The 14,362-nt window shown below is 53.2% G+C and overlaps 32 non-coding genes across 32 annotated transcripts; 16 read left to right on the forward strand and 16 right to left on the reverse strand.

The window, feature by feature from the left end:
- Positions 1 to 468: 468 nt before the first annotated feature.
- On the reverse strand, positions 469 to 542 carry TRNAI-AAU. Its single transcript has one exon. It is a non-coding gene; the product is annotated as a tRNA-Ile (tRNA).
- A 133-nt stretch (positions 543 to 675) lies between these two features.
- TRNAW-CCA lies at positions 676 to 747 on the forward strand. Its single transcript has one exon. It is a non-coding gene; the product is annotated as a tRNA-Trp (tRNA).
- Positions 748 to 1,357: 610 nt separating this feature from the next.
- TRNAI-AAU lies at positions 1,358 to 1,431 on the reverse strand. Its single transcript has one exon. It is a non-coding gene; the product is annotated as a tRNA-Ile (tRNA).
- Positions 1,432 to 1,564: 133 nt separating this feature from the next.
- On the forward strand, positions 1,565 to 1,636 carry TRNAW-CCA. Its single transcript has one exon. It is a non-coding gene; the product is annotated as a tRNA-Trp (tRNA).
- Positions 1,637 to 2,246: 610 nt separating this feature from the next.
- On the reverse strand, positions 2,247 to 2,320 carry TRNAI-AAU. The gene has a single exon. It is a non-coding gene; the product is annotated as a tRNA-Ile (tRNA).
- A 133-nt stretch (positions 2,321 to 2,453) lies between these two features.
- Positions 2,454 to 2,525, forward strand: TRNAW-CCA. The gene has a single exon. It is a non-coding gene; the product is annotated as a tRNA-Trp (tRNA).
- Positions 2,526 to 3,135: 610 nt separating this feature from the next.
- On the reverse strand, positions 3,136 to 3,209 carry TRNAI-AAU. Its single transcript has one exon. It is a non-coding gene; the product is annotated as a tRNA-Ile (tRNA).
- A 133-nt stretch (positions 3,210 to 3,342) lies between these two features.
- Positions 3,343 to 3,414, forward strand: TRNAW-CCA. Its single transcript has one exon. It is a non-coding gene; the product is annotated as a tRNA-Trp (tRNA).
- Positions 3,415 to 4,024: 610 nt separating this feature from the next.
- On the reverse strand, positions 4,025 to 4,098 carry TRNAI-AAU. Its single transcript has one exon. It is a non-coding gene; the product is annotated as a tRNA-Ile (tRNA).
- A 133-nt stretch (positions 4,099 to 4,231) lies between these two features.
- Positions 4,232 to 4,303, forward strand: TRNAW-CCA. The gene has a single exon. It is a non-coding gene; the product is annotated as a tRNA-Trp (tRNA).
- A 610-nt stretch (positions 4,304 to 4,913) lies between these two features.
- On the reverse strand, positions 4,914 to 4,987 carry TRNAI-AAU. The gene has a single exon. It is a non-coding gene; the product is annotated as a tRNA-Ile (tRNA).
- Positions 4,988 to 5,120: 133 nt separating this feature from the next.
- TRNAW-CCA lies at positions 5,121 to 5,192 on the forward strand. Its single transcript has one exon. It is a non-coding gene; the product is annotated as a tRNA-Trp (tRNA).
- A 610-nt stretch (positions 5,193 to 5,802) lies between these two features.
- TRNAI-AAU lies at positions 5,803 to 5,876 on the reverse strand. Its single transcript has one exon. It is a non-coding gene; the product is annotated as a tRNA-Ile (tRNA).
- Positions 5,877 to 6,009: 133 nt separating this feature from the next.
- TRNAW-CCA lies at positions 6,010 to 6,081 on the forward strand. The gene has a single exon. It is a non-coding gene; the product is annotated as a tRNA-Trp (tRNA).
- A 610-nt stretch (positions 6,082 to 6,691) lies between these two features.
- Positions 6,692 to 6,765, reverse strand: TRNAI-AAU. Its single transcript has one exon. It is a non-coding gene; the product is annotated as a tRNA-Ile (tRNA).
- Positions 6,766 to 6,898: 133 nt separating this feature from the next.
- Positions 6,899 to 6,970, forward strand: TRNAW-CCA. Its single transcript has one exon. It is a non-coding gene; the product is annotated as a tRNA-Trp (tRNA).
- A 610-nt stretch (positions 6,971 to 7,580) lies between these two features.
- On the reverse strand, positions 7,581 to 7,654 carry TRNAI-AAU. The gene has a single exon. It is a non-coding gene; the product is annotated as a tRNA-Ile (tRNA).
- Positions 7,655 to 7,787: 133 nt separating this feature from the next.
- Positions 7,788 to 7,859, forward strand: TRNAW-CCA. Its single transcript has one exon. It is a non-coding gene; the product is annotated as a tRNA-Trp (tRNA).
- Positions 7,860 to 8,469: 610 nt separating this feature from the next.
- Positions 8,470 to 8,543, reverse strand: TRNAI-AAU. Its single transcript has one exon. It is a non-coding gene; the product is annotated as a tRNA-Ile (tRNA).
- A 133-nt stretch (positions 8,544 to 8,676) lies between these two features.
- Positions 8,677 to 8,748, forward strand: TRNAW-CCA. The gene has a single exon. It is a non-coding gene; the product is annotated as a tRNA-Trp (tRNA).
- Positions 8,749 to 9,358: 610 nt separating this feature from the next.
- TRNAI-AAU lies at positions 9,359 to 9,432 on the reverse strand. Its single transcript has one exon. It is a non-coding gene; the product is annotated as a tRNA-Ile (tRNA).
- Positions 9,433 to 9,565: 133 nt separating this feature from the next.
- TRNAW-CCA lies at positions 9,566 to 9,637 on the forward strand. Its single transcript has one exon. It is a non-coding gene; the product is annotated as a tRNA-Trp (tRNA).
- A 610-nt stretch (positions 9,638 to 10,247) lies between these two features.
- TRNAI-AAU lies at positions 10,248 to 10,321 on the reverse strand. Its single transcript has one exon. It is a non-coding gene; the product is annotated as a tRNA-Ile (tRNA).
- Positions 10,322 to 10,454: 133 nt separating this feature from the next.
- Positions 10,455 to 10,526, forward strand: TRNAW-CCA. The gene has a single exon. It is a non-coding gene; the product is annotated as a tRNA-Trp (tRNA).
- Positions 10,527 to 11,136: 610 nt separating this feature from the next.
- TRNAI-AAU lies at positions 11,137 to 11,210 on the reverse strand. The gene has a single exon. It is a non-coding gene; the product is annotated as a tRNA-Ile (tRNA).
- A 133-nt stretch (positions 11,211 to 11,343) lies between these two features.
- On the forward strand, positions 11,344 to 11,415 carry TRNAW-CCA. Its single transcript has one exon. It is a non-coding gene; the product is annotated as a tRNA-Trp (tRNA).
- A 610-nt stretch (positions 11,416 to 12,025) lies between these two features.
- Positions 12,026 to 12,099, reverse strand: TRNAI-AAU. The gene has a single exon. It is a non-coding gene; the product is annotated as a tRNA-Ile (tRNA).
- Positions 12,100 to 12,232: 133 nt separating this feature from the next.
- TRNAW-CCA lies at positions 12,233 to 12,304 on the forward strand. Its single transcript has one exon. It is a non-coding gene; the product is annotated as a tRNA-Trp (tRNA).
- Positions 12,305 to 12,914: 610 nt separating this feature from the next.
- Positions 12,915 to 12,988, reverse strand: TRNAI-AAU. Its single transcript has one exon. It is a non-coding gene; the product is annotated as a tRNA-Ile (tRNA).
- A 133-nt stretch (positions 12,989 to 13,121) lies between these two features.
- Positions 13,122 to 13,193, forward strand: TRNAW-CCA. Its single transcript has one exon. It is a non-coding gene; the product is annotated as a tRNA-Trp (tRNA).
- A 610-nt stretch (positions 13,194 to 13,803) lies between these two features.
- On the reverse strand, positions 13,804 to 13,877 carry TRNAI-AAU. Its single transcript has one exon. It is a non-coding gene; the product is annotated as a tRNA-Ile (tRNA).
- Positions 13,878 to 14,010: 133 nt separating this feature from the next.
- On the forward strand, positions 14,011 to 14,082 carry TRNAW-CCA. The gene has a single exon. It is a non-coding gene; the product is annotated as a tRNA-Trp (tRNA).
- The last annotated feature ends 280 nt before the right edge of the window (positions 14,083 to 14,362 follow it).

The following is a 14,362-nucleotide window of genomic DNA, read 5'->3' on the forward strand; positions in this document are numbered from 1 at the left end:
AAACAACATAGGCCTGGAAGAAGCCCCACAACTGGGCTTTTTACAGCATTGGGTGGAGGCTCTCCATGCCTCAAATTAAGAAGAATCAAGCAATTAAAACCTGCAAGGGTCACAAGGTGTTTTCTGGCTTTCACAAGGCTTTGTTTTTTGATGAGGAACACAGTCCGGGGACCTAGCAAGGGAATGCTGATGGACTGTCCCGCGTCTACTGTATGTTGAAAAAACAAGCTCCCTGCCTAAGTTCTGAGCGCAGGGGAAGGCTAGGTGAGGCACTGGCTGGCAGAATCTTGGACCGTTTACATGTTTTACCTAGGGTTCTTAACATATGCTGTCCCTCCTGCTCTCTCTGTGCTTTGGGAGCCTGCTTCTGGCTCAAAGGCCTGGGCGCTGGCAGAAGACCTAAAAAAAAAGATAGGGGTGCCGCGCAGAGGGCCGCAGAAATCCGTCGCTGCTGGAATAAAAGGTGAATGGCCCGTACGGGGATCGAACCCGCGACCTTGGCGTTATTAGCACCACGCTCTAACCAACTGAGCTAACCGGCCCAATCTCGCACAGGTGTAGCCGCCCCAAGCTGGCACAGGGCTATCGCCGGTGCAACCAAGTCATACTGTGGGAAAGCCCCAAAGAATTGAAGACACGGGAGTTGCCAAAGGCTTGCGAAGCCCATTAGCAAGAGACCTCGTGGCGCAACGGTAGCGCGTCTGACTCCAGATCAGAAGGTTGCGTGTTCAAATCACGTCGGGGTCATGTTGCTTTTCATAGGCACCTGCTCAGCCCAGGTTCGTCTAGCGCTTCCACCACCCATCATACAACTGGGGCTCCCACCGAAAAACAGGGTCCACTCGACCTCTAGATTACCCCCAGAAGGCTGGTTGAAGCGCCAAACCCAAAACAACATAGGCCTGGAAGAAGCCCCACAACTGGGCTTTTTACAGCATTGGGTGGAGGCTCTCCATGCCTCAAATTAAGAAGAATCAAGCAATTAAAACCTGCAAGGGTCACAAGGTGTTTTCTGGCTTTCACAAGGCTTTGTTTTTTGATGAGGAACACAGTCCGGGGACCTAGCAAGGGAATGCTGATGGACTGTCCCGCGTCTACTGTATGTTGAAAAAACAAGCTCCCTGCCTAAGTTCTGAGCGCAGGGGAAGGCTAGGTGAGGCACTGGCTGGCAGAATCTTGGACCGTTTACATGTTTTACCTAGGGTTCTTAACATATGCTGTCCCTCCTGCTCTCTCTGTGCTTTGGGAGCCTGCTTCTGGCTCAAAGGCCTGGGCGCTGGCAGAAGACCTAAAAAAAAAGATAGGGGTGCCGCGCAGAGGGCCGCAGAAATCCGTCGCTGCTGGAATAAAAGGTGAATGGCCCGTACGGGGATCGAACCCGCGACCTTGGCGTTATTAGCACCACGCTCTAACCAACTGAGCTAACCGGCCCAATCTCGCACAGGTGTAGCCGCCCCAAGCTGGCACAGGGCTATCGCCGGTGCAACCAAGTCATACTGTGGGAAAGCCCCAAAGAATTGAAGACACGGGAGTTGCCAAAGGCTTGCGAAGCCCATTAGCAAGAGACCTCGTGGCGCAACGGTAGCGCGTCTGACTCCAGATCAGAAGGTTGCGTGTTCAAATCACGTCGGGGTCATGTTGCTTTTCATAGGCACCTGCTCAACCCAGGTTCGTCTAGCGCTTCCACCACCCATCATACAACTGGGGCTCCCACCGAAAAACAGGGTCCACTCGACCTCTAGATTACCCCCAGAAGGCTGGTTGAAGCGCCAAACCCAAAACAACATAGGCCTGGAAGAAGCCCCACAACTGGGCTTTTTACAGCATTGGGTGGAGGCTCTCCATGCCTCAAATTAAGAAGAATCAAGCAATTAAAACCTGCAAGGGTCACAAGGTGTTTTCTGGCTTTCACAAGGCTTTGTTTTTTGATGAGGAACACAGTCCGGGGACCTAGCAAGGGAATGCTGATGGACTGTCCCGCGTCTACTGTATGTTGAAAAAACAAGCTCCCTGCCTAAGTTCTGAGCGCAGGGGAAGGCTAGGTGAGGCACTGGCTGGCAGAATCTTGGACCGTTTACATGTTTTACCTAGGGTTCTTAACATATGCTGTCCCTCCTGCTCTCTCTGTGCTTTGGGAGCCTGCTTCTGGCTCAAAGGCCTGGGCGCTGGCAGAAGACCTAAAAAAAAAGATAGGGGTGCCGCGCAGAGGGCCGCAGAAATCCGTCGCTGCTGGAATAAAAGGTGAATGGCCCGTACGGGGATCGAACCCGCGACCTTGGCGTTATTAGCACCACGCTCTAACCAACTGAGCTAACCGGCCCAATCTCGCACAGGTGTAGCCGCCCCAAGCTGGCACAGGGCTATCGCCGGTGCAACCAAGTCATACTGTGGGAAAGCCCCAAAGAATTGAAGACACGGGAGTTGCCAAAGGCTTGCGAAGCCCATTAGCAAGAGACCTCGTGGCGCAACGGTAGCGCGTCTGACTCCAGATCAGAAGGTTGCGTGTTCAAATCACGTCGGGGTCATGTTGCTTTTCATAGGCACCTGCTCAACCCAGGTTCATCTAGCGCTTCCACCACCCATCATACAACTGGGGCTCCCACCGAAAAACAGGGTCCACTCGACCTCTAGATTACCCCCAGAAGGCTGGTTGAAGCGCCAAACCCAAAACAACATAGGCCTGGAAGAAGCCCCACAACTGGGCTTTTTACAGCATTGGGTGGAGGCTCTCCATGCCTCAAATTAAGAAGAATCAAGCAATTAAAACCTGCAAGGGTCACAAGGTGTTTTCTGGCTTTCACAAGGCTTTGTTTTTTGATGAGGAACACAGTCCGGGGACCTAGCAAGGGAATGCTGATGGACTGTCCCGCGTCTACTGTATGTTGAAAAAACAAGCTCCCTGCCTAAGTTCTGAGCGCAGGGGAAGGCTAGGTGAGGCACTGGCTGGCAGAATCTTGGACCGTTTTCATGTTTTACCTAGGGTTCTTAACATATGCTGTCCCTCCTGCTCTCTCTGTGCTTTGGGAGCCTGCTTCTGGCTCAAAGGCCTGGGCGCTGGCAGAAGACCTAAAAAAAAAGATAGGGGTGCCGCGCAGAGGGCCGCAGAAATCCGTCGCTGCTGGAATAAAAGGTGAATGGCCCGTACGGGGATCGAACCCGCGACCTTGGCGTTATTAGCACCACGCTCTAACCAACTGAGCTAACCGGCCCAATCTCGCACAGGTGTAGCCGCCCCAAGCTGGCACAGGGCTATCGCCGGTGCAACCAAGTCATACTGTGGGAAAGCCCCAAAGAATTGAAGACACGGGAGTTGCCAAAGGCTTGCGAAGCCCATTAGCAAGAGACCTCGTGGCGCAACGGTAGCGCGTCTGACTCCAGATCAGAAGGTTGCGTGTTCAAATCACGTCGGGGTCATGTTGCTTTTCATAGGCACCTGCTCAACCCAGGTTTGTCTAGCGCTTCCACCACCCATCATACAACTGGGGCTCCCACCGAAAAACAGGGTCCACTCGACCTCTAGATTACCCCCAGAAGGCTGGTTGAAGCGCCAAACCCAAAACAACATAGGCCTGGAAGAAGCCCCACAACTGGGCTTTTTACAGCATTGGGTGGAGGCTCTCCATGCCTCAAATTAAGAAGAATCAAGCAATTAAAACCTGCAAGGGTCACAAGGTGTTTTCTGGCTTTCACAAGGCTTTGTTTTTTGATGAGGAACACAGTCCGGGGACCTAGCAAGGGAATGCTGATGGACTGTCCCGCGTCTACTGTATGTTGAAAAAACAAGCTCCCTGCCTAAGTTCTGAGCGCAGGGGAAGGCTAGGTGAGGCACTGGCTGGCAGAATCTTGGACCGTTTACATGTTTTACCTAGGGTTCTTAACATATGCTGTCCCTCCTGCTCTCTCTGTGCTTTGGGAGCCTGCTTCTGGCTCAAAGGCCTGGGCGCTGGCAGAAGACCTAAAAAAAAAGATAGGGGTGCCGCGCAGAGGGCCGCAGAAATCCGTCGCTGCTGGAATAAAAGGTGAATGGCCCGTACGGGGATCGAACCCGCGACCTTGGCGTTATTAGCACCACGCTCTAACCAACTGAGCTAACCGGCCCAATCTCGCACAGGTGTAGCCGCCCCAAGCTGGCACAGGGCTATCGCCGGTGCAACCAAGTCATACTGTGGGAAAGCCCCAAAGAATTGAAGACACGGGAGTTGCCAAAGGCTTGCGAAGCCCATTAGCAAGAGACCTCGTGGCGCAACGGTAGCGCGTCTGACTCCAGATCAGAAGGTTGCGTGTTCAAATCACGTCGGGGTCATGTTGCTTTTCATAGGCACCTGCTCAACCCAGGTTCGTCTAGCGCTTCCACCACCCATCATACAACTGGGGCTCCCACCGAAAAACAGGGTCCACTCGACCTCTAGATTACCCCCAGAAGGCTGGTTGAAGCGCCAAACCCAAAACAACATAGGCCTGGAAGAAGCCCCACAACTGGGCTTTTTACAGCATTGGGTGGAGGCTCTCCATGCCTCAAATTAAGAAGAATCAAGCAATTAAAACCTGCAAGGGTCACAAGGTGTTTTCTGGCTTTCACAAGGCTTTGTTTTTTGATGAGGAACACAGTCCGGGGACCTAGCAAGGGAATGCTGATGGACTGTCCCGCGTCTACTGTATGTTGAAAAAACAAGCTCCCTGCCTAAGTTCTGAGCGCAGGGGAAGGCTAGGTGAGGCACTGGCTGGCAGAATCTTGGACCGTTTACATGTTTTACCTAGGGTTCTTAACATATGCTGTCCCTCCTGCTCTCTCTGTGCTTTGGGAGCCTGCTTCTGGCTCAAAGGCCTGGGCGCTGGCAGAAGACCTAAAAAAAAAGATAGGGGTGCCGCGCAGAGGGCCGCAGAAATCCGTCGCTGCTGGAATAAAAGGTGAATGGCCCGTACGGGGATCGAACCCGCGACCTTGGCGTTATTAGCACCACGCTCTAACCAACTGAGCTAACCGGCCCAATCTCGCACAGGTGTAGCCGCCCCAAGCTGGCACAGGGCTATCGCCGGTGCAACCAAGTCATACTGTGGGAAAGCCCCAAAGAATTGAAGACACGGGAGTTGCCAAAGGCTTGCGAAGCCCATTAGCAAGAGACCTCGTGGCGCAACGGTAGCGCGTCTGACTCCAGATCAGAAGGTTGCGTGTTCAAATCACGTCGGGGTCATGTTGCTTTTCATAGGCACCTGCTCAACCCAGGTTCGTCTAGCGCTTCCACCACCCATCATACAACTGGGGCTCCCACCGAAAAACAGGGTCCACTCGACCTCTAGATTACCCCCAGAAGGCTGGTTGAAGCGCCAAACCCAAAACAACATAGGCCTGGAAGAAGCCCCACAACTGGGCTTTTTACAGCATTGGGTGGAGGCTCTCCATGCCTCAAATTAAGAAGAATCAAGCAATTAAAACCTGCAAGGGTCACAAGGTGTTTTCTGGCTTTCACAAGGCTTTGTTTTTTGATGAGGAACACAGTCCGGGGACCTAGCAAGGGAATGCTGATGGACTGTCCCGCGTCTACTGTATGTTGAAAAAACAAGCTCCCTGCCTAAGTTCTGAGCGCAGGGGAAGGCTAGGTGAGGCACTGGCTGGCAGAATCTTGGACCGTTTACATGTTTTACCTAGGGTTCTTAACATATGCTGTCCCTCCTGCTCTCTCTGTGCTTTGGGAGCCTGCTTCTGGCTCAAAGGCCTGGGCGCTGGCAGAAGACCTAAAAAAAAAGATAGGGGTGCCGCGCAGAGGGCCGCAGAAATCCGTCGCTGCTGGAATAAAAGGTGAATGGCCCGTACGGGGATCGAACCCGCGACCTTGGCGTTATTAGCACCACGCTCTAACCAACTGAGCTAACCGGCCCAATCTCGCACAGGTGTAGCCGCCCCAAGCTGGCACAGGGCTATCGCCGGTGCAACCAAGTCATACTGTGGGAAAGCCCCAAAGAATTGAAGACACGGGAGTTGCCAAAGGCTTGCGAAGCCCATTAGCAAGAGACCTCGTGGCGCAACGGTAGCGCGTCTGACTCCAGATCAGAAGGTTGCGTGTTCAAATCACGTCGGGGTCATGTTGCTTTTCATAGGCACCTGCTCAACCCAGGTTCGTCTAGCGCTTCCACCACCCATCATACAACTGGGGCTCCCACCGAAAAACAGGGTCCACTCGACCTCTAGATTACCCCCAGAAGGCTGGTTGAAGCGCCAAACCCAAAACAACATAGGCCTGGAAGAAGCCCCACAACTGGGCTTTTTACAGCATTGGGTGGAGGCTCTCCATGCCTCAAATTAAGAAGAATCAAGCAATTAAAACCTGCAAGGGTCACAAGGTGTTTTCTGGCTTTCACAAGGCTTTGTTTTTTGATGAGGAACACAGTCCGGGGACCTAGCAAGGGAATGCTGATGGACTGTCCCGCGTCTACTGTATGTTGAAAAAACAAGCTCCCTGCCTAAGTTCTGAGCGCAGGGGAAGGCTAGGTGAGGCACTGGCTGGCAGAATCTTGGACCGTTTACATGTTTTACCTAGGGTTCTTAACATATGCTGTCCCTCCTGCTCTCTCTGTGCTTTGGGAGCCTGCTTCTGGCTCAAAGGCCTGGGCGCTGGCAGAAGACCTAAAAAAAAAGATAGGGGTGCCGCGCAGAGGGCCGCAGAAATCCGTCGCTGCTGGAATAAAAGGTGAATGGCCCGTACGGGGATCGAACCCGCGACCTTGGCGTTATTAGCACCACGCTCTAACCAACTGAGCTAACCGGCCCAATCTCGCACAGGTGTAGCCGCCCCAAGCTGGCACAGGGCTATCGCCGGTGCAACCAAGTCATACTGTGGGAAAGCCCCAAAGAATTGAAGACACGGGAGTTGCCAAAGGCTTGCGAAGCCCATTAGCAAGAGACCTCGTGGCGCAACGGTAGCGCGTCTGACTCCAGATCAGAAGGTTGCGTGTTCAAATCACGTCGGGGTCATGTTGCTTTTCATAGGCACCTGCTCAACCCAGGTTCGTCTAGCGCTTCCACCACCCATCATACAACTGGGGCTCCCACCGAAAAACAGGGTCCACTCGACCTCTAGATTACCCCCAGAAGGCTGGTTGAAGCGCCAAACCCAAAACAACATAGGCCTGGAAGAAGCCCCACAACTGGGCTTTTTACAGCATTGGGTGGAGGCTCTCCATGCCTCAAATTAAGAAGAATCAAGCAATTAAAACCTGCAAGGGTCACAAGGTGTTTTCTGGTTTTCACAAGGCTTTGTTTTTTGATGAGGAACACAGTCCGGGGACCTAGCAAGGGAATGCTGATGGACTGTCCCGCGTCTACTGTATGTTGAAAAAACAAGCTCCCTGCCTAAGTTCTGAGCGCAGGGGAAGGCTAGGTGAGGCACTGGCTGGCAGAATCTTGGACCGTTTACATGTTTTACCTAGGGTTCTTAACATATGCTGTCCCTCCTGCTCTCTCTGTGCTTTGGGAGCCTGCTTCTGGCTCAAAGGCCTGGGCGCTGGCAGAAGACCTAAAAAAAAAGATAGGGGTGCCGCGCAGAGGGCCGCAGAAATCCGTCGCTGCTGGAATAAAAGGTGAATGGCCCGTACGGGGATCGAACCCGCGACCTTGGCGTTATTAGCACCACGCTCTAACCAACTGAGCTAACCGGCCCAATCTCGCACAGGTGTAGCCGCCCCAAGCTGGCACAGGGCTATCGCCGGTGCAACCAAGTCATACTGTGGGAAAGCCCCAAAGAATTGAAGACACGGGAGTTGCCAAAGGCTTGCGAAGCCCATTAGCAAGAGACCTCGTGGCGCAACGGTAGCGCGTCTGACTCCAGATCAGAAGGTTGCGTGTTCAAATCACGTCGGGGTCATGTTGCTTTTCATAGGCACCTGCTCAACCCAGGTTCGTCTAGCGCTTCCACCACCCATCATACAACTGGGGCTCCCACCGAAAAACAGGGTCCACTCGACCTCTAGATTACCCCCAGAAGGCTGGTTGAAGCGCCAAACCCAAAACAACATAGGCCTGGAAGAAGCCCCACAACTGGGCTTTTTACAGCATTGGGTGGAGGCTCTCCATGCCTCAAATTAAGAAGAATCAAGCAATTAAAACCTGCAAGGGTCACAAGGTGTTTTCTGGCTTTCACAAGGCTTTGTTTTTTGATGAGGAACACAGTCCGGGGACCTAGCAAGGGAATGCTGATGGACTGTCCCGCGTCTACTGTATGTTGAAAAAACAAGCTCCCTGCCTAAGTTCTGAGCGCAGGGGAAGGCTAGGTGAGGCACTGGCTGGCAGAATCTTGGACCGTTTACATGTTTTACCTAGGGTTCTTAACATATGCTGTCCCTCCTGCTCTCTCTGTGCTTTGGGAGCCTGCTTCTGGCTCAAAGGCCTGGGCGCTGGCAGAAGACCTAAAAAAAAAGATAGGGGTGCCGCGCAGAGGGCCGCAGAAATCCGTCGCTGCTGGAATAAAAGGTGAATGGCCCGTACGGGGATCGAACCCGCGACCTTGGCGTTATTAGCACCACGCTCTAACCAACTGAGCTAACCGGCCCAATCTCGCACAGGTGTAGCCGCCCCAAGCTGGCACAGGGCTATCGCCGGTGCAACCAAGTCATACTGTGGGAAAGCCCCAAAGAATTGAAGACACGGGAGTTGCCAAAGGCTTGCGAAGCCCATTAGCAAGAGACCTCGTGGCGCAACGGTAGCGCGTCTGACTCCAGATCAGAAGGTTGCGTGTTCAAATCACGTCGGGGTCATGTTGCTTTTCATAGGCACCTGCTCAACCCAGGTTCGTCTAGCGCTTCCACCACCCATCATACAACTGGGGCTCCCACCGAAAAACAGGGTCCACTCGACCTCTAGATTACCCCCAGAAGGCTGGTTGAAGCGCCAAACCCAAAACAACATAGGCCTGGAAGAAGCCCCACAACTGGGCTTTTTACAGCATTGGGTGGAGGCTCTCCATGCCTCAAATTAAGAAGAATCAAGCAATTAAAACCTGCAAGGGTCACAAGGTGTTTTCTGGCTTTCACAAGGCTTTGTTTTTTGATGAGGAACACAGTCCGGGGACCTAGCAAGGGAATGCTGATGGACTGTCCCGCGTCTACTGTATGTTGAAAAAACAAGCTCCCTGCCTAAGTTCTGAGCGCAGGGGAAGGCTAGGTGAGGCACTGGCTGGCAGAATCTTGGACCGTTTACATGTTTTACCTAGGGTTCTTAACATATGCTGTCCCTCCTGCTCTCTCTGTGCTTTGGGAGCCTGCTTCTGGCTCAAAGGCCTGGGCGCTGGCAGAAGACCTAAAAAAAAAGATAGGGGTGCCGCGCAGAGGGCCGCAGAAATCCGTCGCTGCTGGAATAAAAGGTGAATGGCCCGTACGGGGATCGAACCCGCGACCTTGGCGTTATTAGCACCACGCTCTAACCAACTGAGCTAACCGGCCCAATCTCGCACAGGTGTAGCCGCCCCAAGCTGGCACAGGGCTATCGCCGGTGCAACCAAGTCATACTGTGGGAAAGCCCCAAAGAATTGAAGACACGGGAGTTGCCAAAGGCTTGCGAAGCCCATTAGCAAGAGACCTCGTGGCGCAACGGTAGCGCGTCTGACTCCAGATCAGAAGGTTGCGTGTTCAAATCACGTCGGGGTCATGTTGCTTTTCATAGGCACCTGCTCAACCCAGGTTCGTCTAGCGCTTCCACCACCCATCATACAACTGGGGCTCCCACCGAAAAACAGGGTCCACTCGACCTCTAGATTACCCCCAGAAGGCTGGTTGAAGCGCCAAACCCAAAACAACATAGGCCTGGAAGAAGCCCCACAACTGGGCTTTTTACAGCATTGGGTGGAGGCTCTCCATGCCTCAAATTAAGAAGAATCAAGCAATTAAAACCTGCAAGGGTCACAAGGTGTTTTCTGGCTTTCACAAGGCTTTGTTTTTTGATGAGGAACACAGTCCGGGGACCTAGCAAGGGAATGCTGATGGACTGTCCCGCGTCTACTGTATGTTGAAAAAACAAGCTCCCTGCCTAAGTTCTGAGCGCAGGGGAAGGCTAGGTGAGGCACTGGCTGGCAGAATCTTGGACCGTTTACATGTTTTACCTAGGGTTCTTAACATATGCTGTCCCTCCTGCTCTCTCTGTGCTTTGGGAGCCTGCTTCTGGCTCAAAGGCCTGGGCGCTGGCAGAAGACCTAAAAAAAAAGATAGGGGTGCCGCGCAGAGGGCCGCAGAAATCCGTCGCTGCTGGAATAAAAGGTGAATGGCCCGTACGGGGATCGAACCCGCGACCTTGGCGTTATTAGCACCACGCTCTAACCAACTGAGCTAACCGGCCCAATCTCGCACAGGTGTAGCCGCCCCAAGCTGGCACAGGGCTATCGCCGGTGCAACCAAGTCATACTGTGGGAAAGCCCCAAAGAATTGAAGACACGGGAGTTGCCAAAGGCTTGCGAAGCCCATTAGCAAGAGACCTCGTGGCGCAACGGTAGCGCGTCTGACTCCAGATCAGAAGGTTGCGTGTTCAAATCACGTCGGGGTCATGTTGCTTTTCATAGGCACCTGCTCAACCCAGGTTCGTCTAGCGCTTCCACCACCCATCATACAACTGGGGCTCCCACCGAAAAACAGGGTCCACTCGACCTCTAGATTACCCCCAGAAGGCTGGTTGAAGCGCCAAACCCAAAACAACATAGGCCTGGAAGAAGCCCCACAACTGGGCTTTTTACAGCATTGGGTGGAGGCTCTCCATGCCTCAAATTAAGAAGAATCAAGCAATTAAAACCTGCAAGGGTCACAAGGTGTTTTCTGGCTTTCACAAGGCTTTGTTTTTTGATGAGGAACACAGTCCGGGGACCTAGCAAGGGAATGCTGATGGACTGTCCCGCGTCTACTGTATGTTGAAAAAACAAGCTCCCTGCCTAAGTTCTGAGCGCAGGGGAAGGCTAGGTGAGGCACTGGCTGGCAGAATCTTGGACCGTTTACATGTTTTACCTAGGGTTCTTAACATATGCTGTCCCTCCTGCTCTCTCTGTGCTTTGGGAGCCTGCTTCTGGCTCAAAGGCCTGGGCGCTGGCAGAAGACCTAAAAAAAAAGATAGGGGTGCCGCGCAGAGGGCCGCAGAAATCCGTCGCTGCTGGAATAAAAGGTGAATGGCCCGTACGGGGATCGAACCCGCGACCTTGGCGTTATTAGCACCACGCTCTAACCAACTGAGCTAACCGGCCCAATCTCGCACAGGTGTAGCCGCCCCAAGCTGGCACAGGGCTATCGCCGGTGCAACCAAGTCATACTGTGGGAAAGCCCCAAAGAATTGAAGACACGGGAGTTGCCAAAGGCTTGCGAAGCCCATTAGCAAGAGACCTCGTGGCGCAACGGTAGCGCGTCTGACTCCAGATCAGAAGGTTGCGTGTTCAAATCACGTCGGGGTCATGTTGCTTTTCATAGGCACCTGCTCAACCCAGGTTCGTCTAGCGCTTCCACCACCCATCATACAACTGGGGCTCCCACCGAAAAACAGGGTCCACTCGACCTCTAGATTACCCCCAGAAGGCTGGTTGAAGCGCCAAACCCAAAACAACATAGGCCTGGAAGAAGCCCCACAACTGGGCTTTTTACAGCATTGGGTGGAGGCTCTCCATGCCTCAAATTAAGAAGAATCAAGCAATTAAAACCTGCAAGGGTCACAAGGTGTTTTCTGGCTTTCACAAGGCTTTGTTTTTTGATGAGGAACACAGTCCGGGGACCTAGCAAGGGAATGCTGATGGACTGTCCCGCGTCTACTGTATGTTGAAAAAACAAGCTCCCTGCCTAAGTTCTGAGCGCAGGGGAAGGCTAGGTGAGGCACTGGCTGGCAGAATCTTGGACCGTTTACATGTTTTACCTAGGGTTCTTAACATATGCTGTCCCTCCTGCTCTCTCTGTGCTTTGGGAGCCTGCTTCTGGCTCAAAGGCCTGGGCGCTGGCAGAAGACCTAAAAAAAAAGATAGGGGTGCCGCGCAGAGGGCCGCAGAAATCCGTCGCTGCTGGAATAAAAGGTGAATGGCCCGTACGGGGATCGAACCCGCGACCTTGGCGTTATTAGCACCACGCTCTAACCAACTGAGCTAACCGGCCCAATCTCGCACAGGTGTAGCCGCCCCAAGCTGGCACAGGGCTATCGCCGGTGCAACCAAGTCATACTGTGGGAAAGCCCCAAAGAATTGAAGACACGGGAGTTGCCAAAGGCTTGCGAAGCCCATTAGCAAGAGACCTCGTGGCGCAACGGTAGCGCGTCTGACTCCAGATCAGAAGGTTGCGTGTTCAAATCACGTCGGGGTCATGTTGCTTTTCATAGGCACCTGCTCAACCCAGGTTCGTCTAGCGCTTCCACCACCCATCATACAACTGGGGCTCCCACCGAAAAACAGGGTCCACTCGACCTCTAGATTACCCCCAGAAGGCTGGTTGAAGCGCCAAACCCAAAACAACATAGGCCTGGAAGAAGCCCCACAACTGGGCTTTTTACAGCATTGGGTGGAGGCTCTCCATGCCTCAAATTAAGAAGAATCAAGCAATTAAAACCTGCAAGGGTCACAAGGTGTTTTCTGGCTTTCACAAGGCTTTGTTTTTTGATGAGGAACACAGTCCGGGGACCTAGCAAGGGAATGCTGATGGACTGTCCCGCGTCTACTGTATGTTGAAAAAACAAGCTCCCTGCCTAAGTTCTGAGCGCAGGGGAAGGCTAGGTGAGGCACTGGCTGGCAGAATCTTGGACCGTTTACATGTTTTACCTAGGGTTCTTAACATATGCTGTCCCTCCTGCTCTCTCTGTGCTTTGGGAGCCTGCTTCTGGCTCAAAGGCCTGGGCGCTGGCAGAAGACCTAAAAAAAAAGATAGGGGTGCCGCGCAGAGGGCCGCAGAAATCCGTCGCTGCTGGAATAAAAGGTGAATGGCCCGTACGGGGATCGAACCCGCGACCTTGGCGTTATTAGCACCACGCTCTAACCAACTGAGCTAACCGGCCCAATCTCGCACAGGTGTAGCCGCCCCAAGCTGGCACAGGGCTATCGCCGGTGCAACCAAGTCATACTGTGGGAAAGCCCCAAAGAATTGAAGACACGGGAGTTGCCAAAGGCTTGCGAAGCCCATTAGCAAGAGACCTCGTGGCGCAACGGTAGCGCGTCTGACTCCAGATCAGAAGGTTGCGTGTTCAAATCACGTCGGGGTCATGTTGCTTTTCATAGGCACCTGCTCAACCCAGGTTCGTCTAGCGCTTCCACCACCCATCATACAACTGGGGCTCCCACCGAAAAACAGGGTCCACTCGACCTCTAGATTACCCCCAGAAGGCTGGTTGAAGCGCCAAACCCAAAACAACATAGGCCTGGAAGAAGCCCCACAACTGGGCTTTTTACAGCATTGGGTGGAGGCTCTCCATGCCTCAAATTAAGAAGAATCAAGCAATTAAAACCTGCAAGGGTCACAAGGTGTTTTCTGGCTTTCACAAGGCTTTGTTTTTTGATGAGGAACACAGTCCGGGGACCTAGCAAGGGAATGCTGATGGACTGTCCCGCGTCTACTGTATGTTGAAAAAACAAGCTCCCTGCCTAAGTTCTGAGCGCAGGGGAAGGCTAGGTGAGGCACTGGCTGGCAGAATCTTGGACCGTTTACATGTTTTACCTAGGGTTCTTAACATATGCTGTCCCTCCTGCTCTCTCTGTGCTTTGGGAGCCTGCTTCTGGCTCAAAGGCCTGGGCGCTGGCAGAAGACCTAAAAAAAAAGATAGGGGTGCCGCGCAGAGGGCCGCAGAAATCCGTCGCTGCTGGAATAAAAGGTGAATGGCCCGTACAGGGATCGAACCCGCGACCTTGGCGTTATTAGCACCACGCTCTAACCAACTGAGCTAACCGGCCCAATCTCGCACAGGTGTAGCCGCCCCAAGCTGGCACAGGGCTATCGCCGGTGCAACCAAGTCATACTGTGGGAAAGCCCCAAAGAATTGAAGACACGGGAGTTGCCAAAGGCTTGCGAAGCCCATTAGCAAGAGACCTCGTGGCGCAACGGTAGCGCGTCTGACTCCAGATCAGAAGGTTGCGTGTTCAAATCACGTCGGGGTCATGTTGCTTTTCATAGGCACCTGCTCAACCCAGGTTCGTCTAGCGCTTCCACCACCCATCATACAACTGGGGCTCCCACCGAAAAACAGGGTCCACTCGACCTCTAGATTACCCCCAGAAGGCTGGTTGAAGCGCCAAACCCAAAACAACATAGGCCTGGAAGAAGCCCCACAACTGGGCTTTTTACAGCATTGGGTGGAGGCTCTCCATGCCTCAAATTAAGAAGAATCAAGCAATTAAAACCTGCAAGGGTCACAAGGTGTTTTCTGGCTTTCACAAGG

Source organism: Rana temporaria, chromosome 3 (genome assembly GCF_905171775.1).
Source record: "Rana temporaria chromosome 3, aRanTem1.1, whole genome shotgun sequence".
In the NCBI taxonomy this organism is placed as follows: domain Eukaryota; kingdom Metazoa; phylum Chordata; class Amphibia; order Anura; family Ranidae; genus Rana; species Rana temporaria.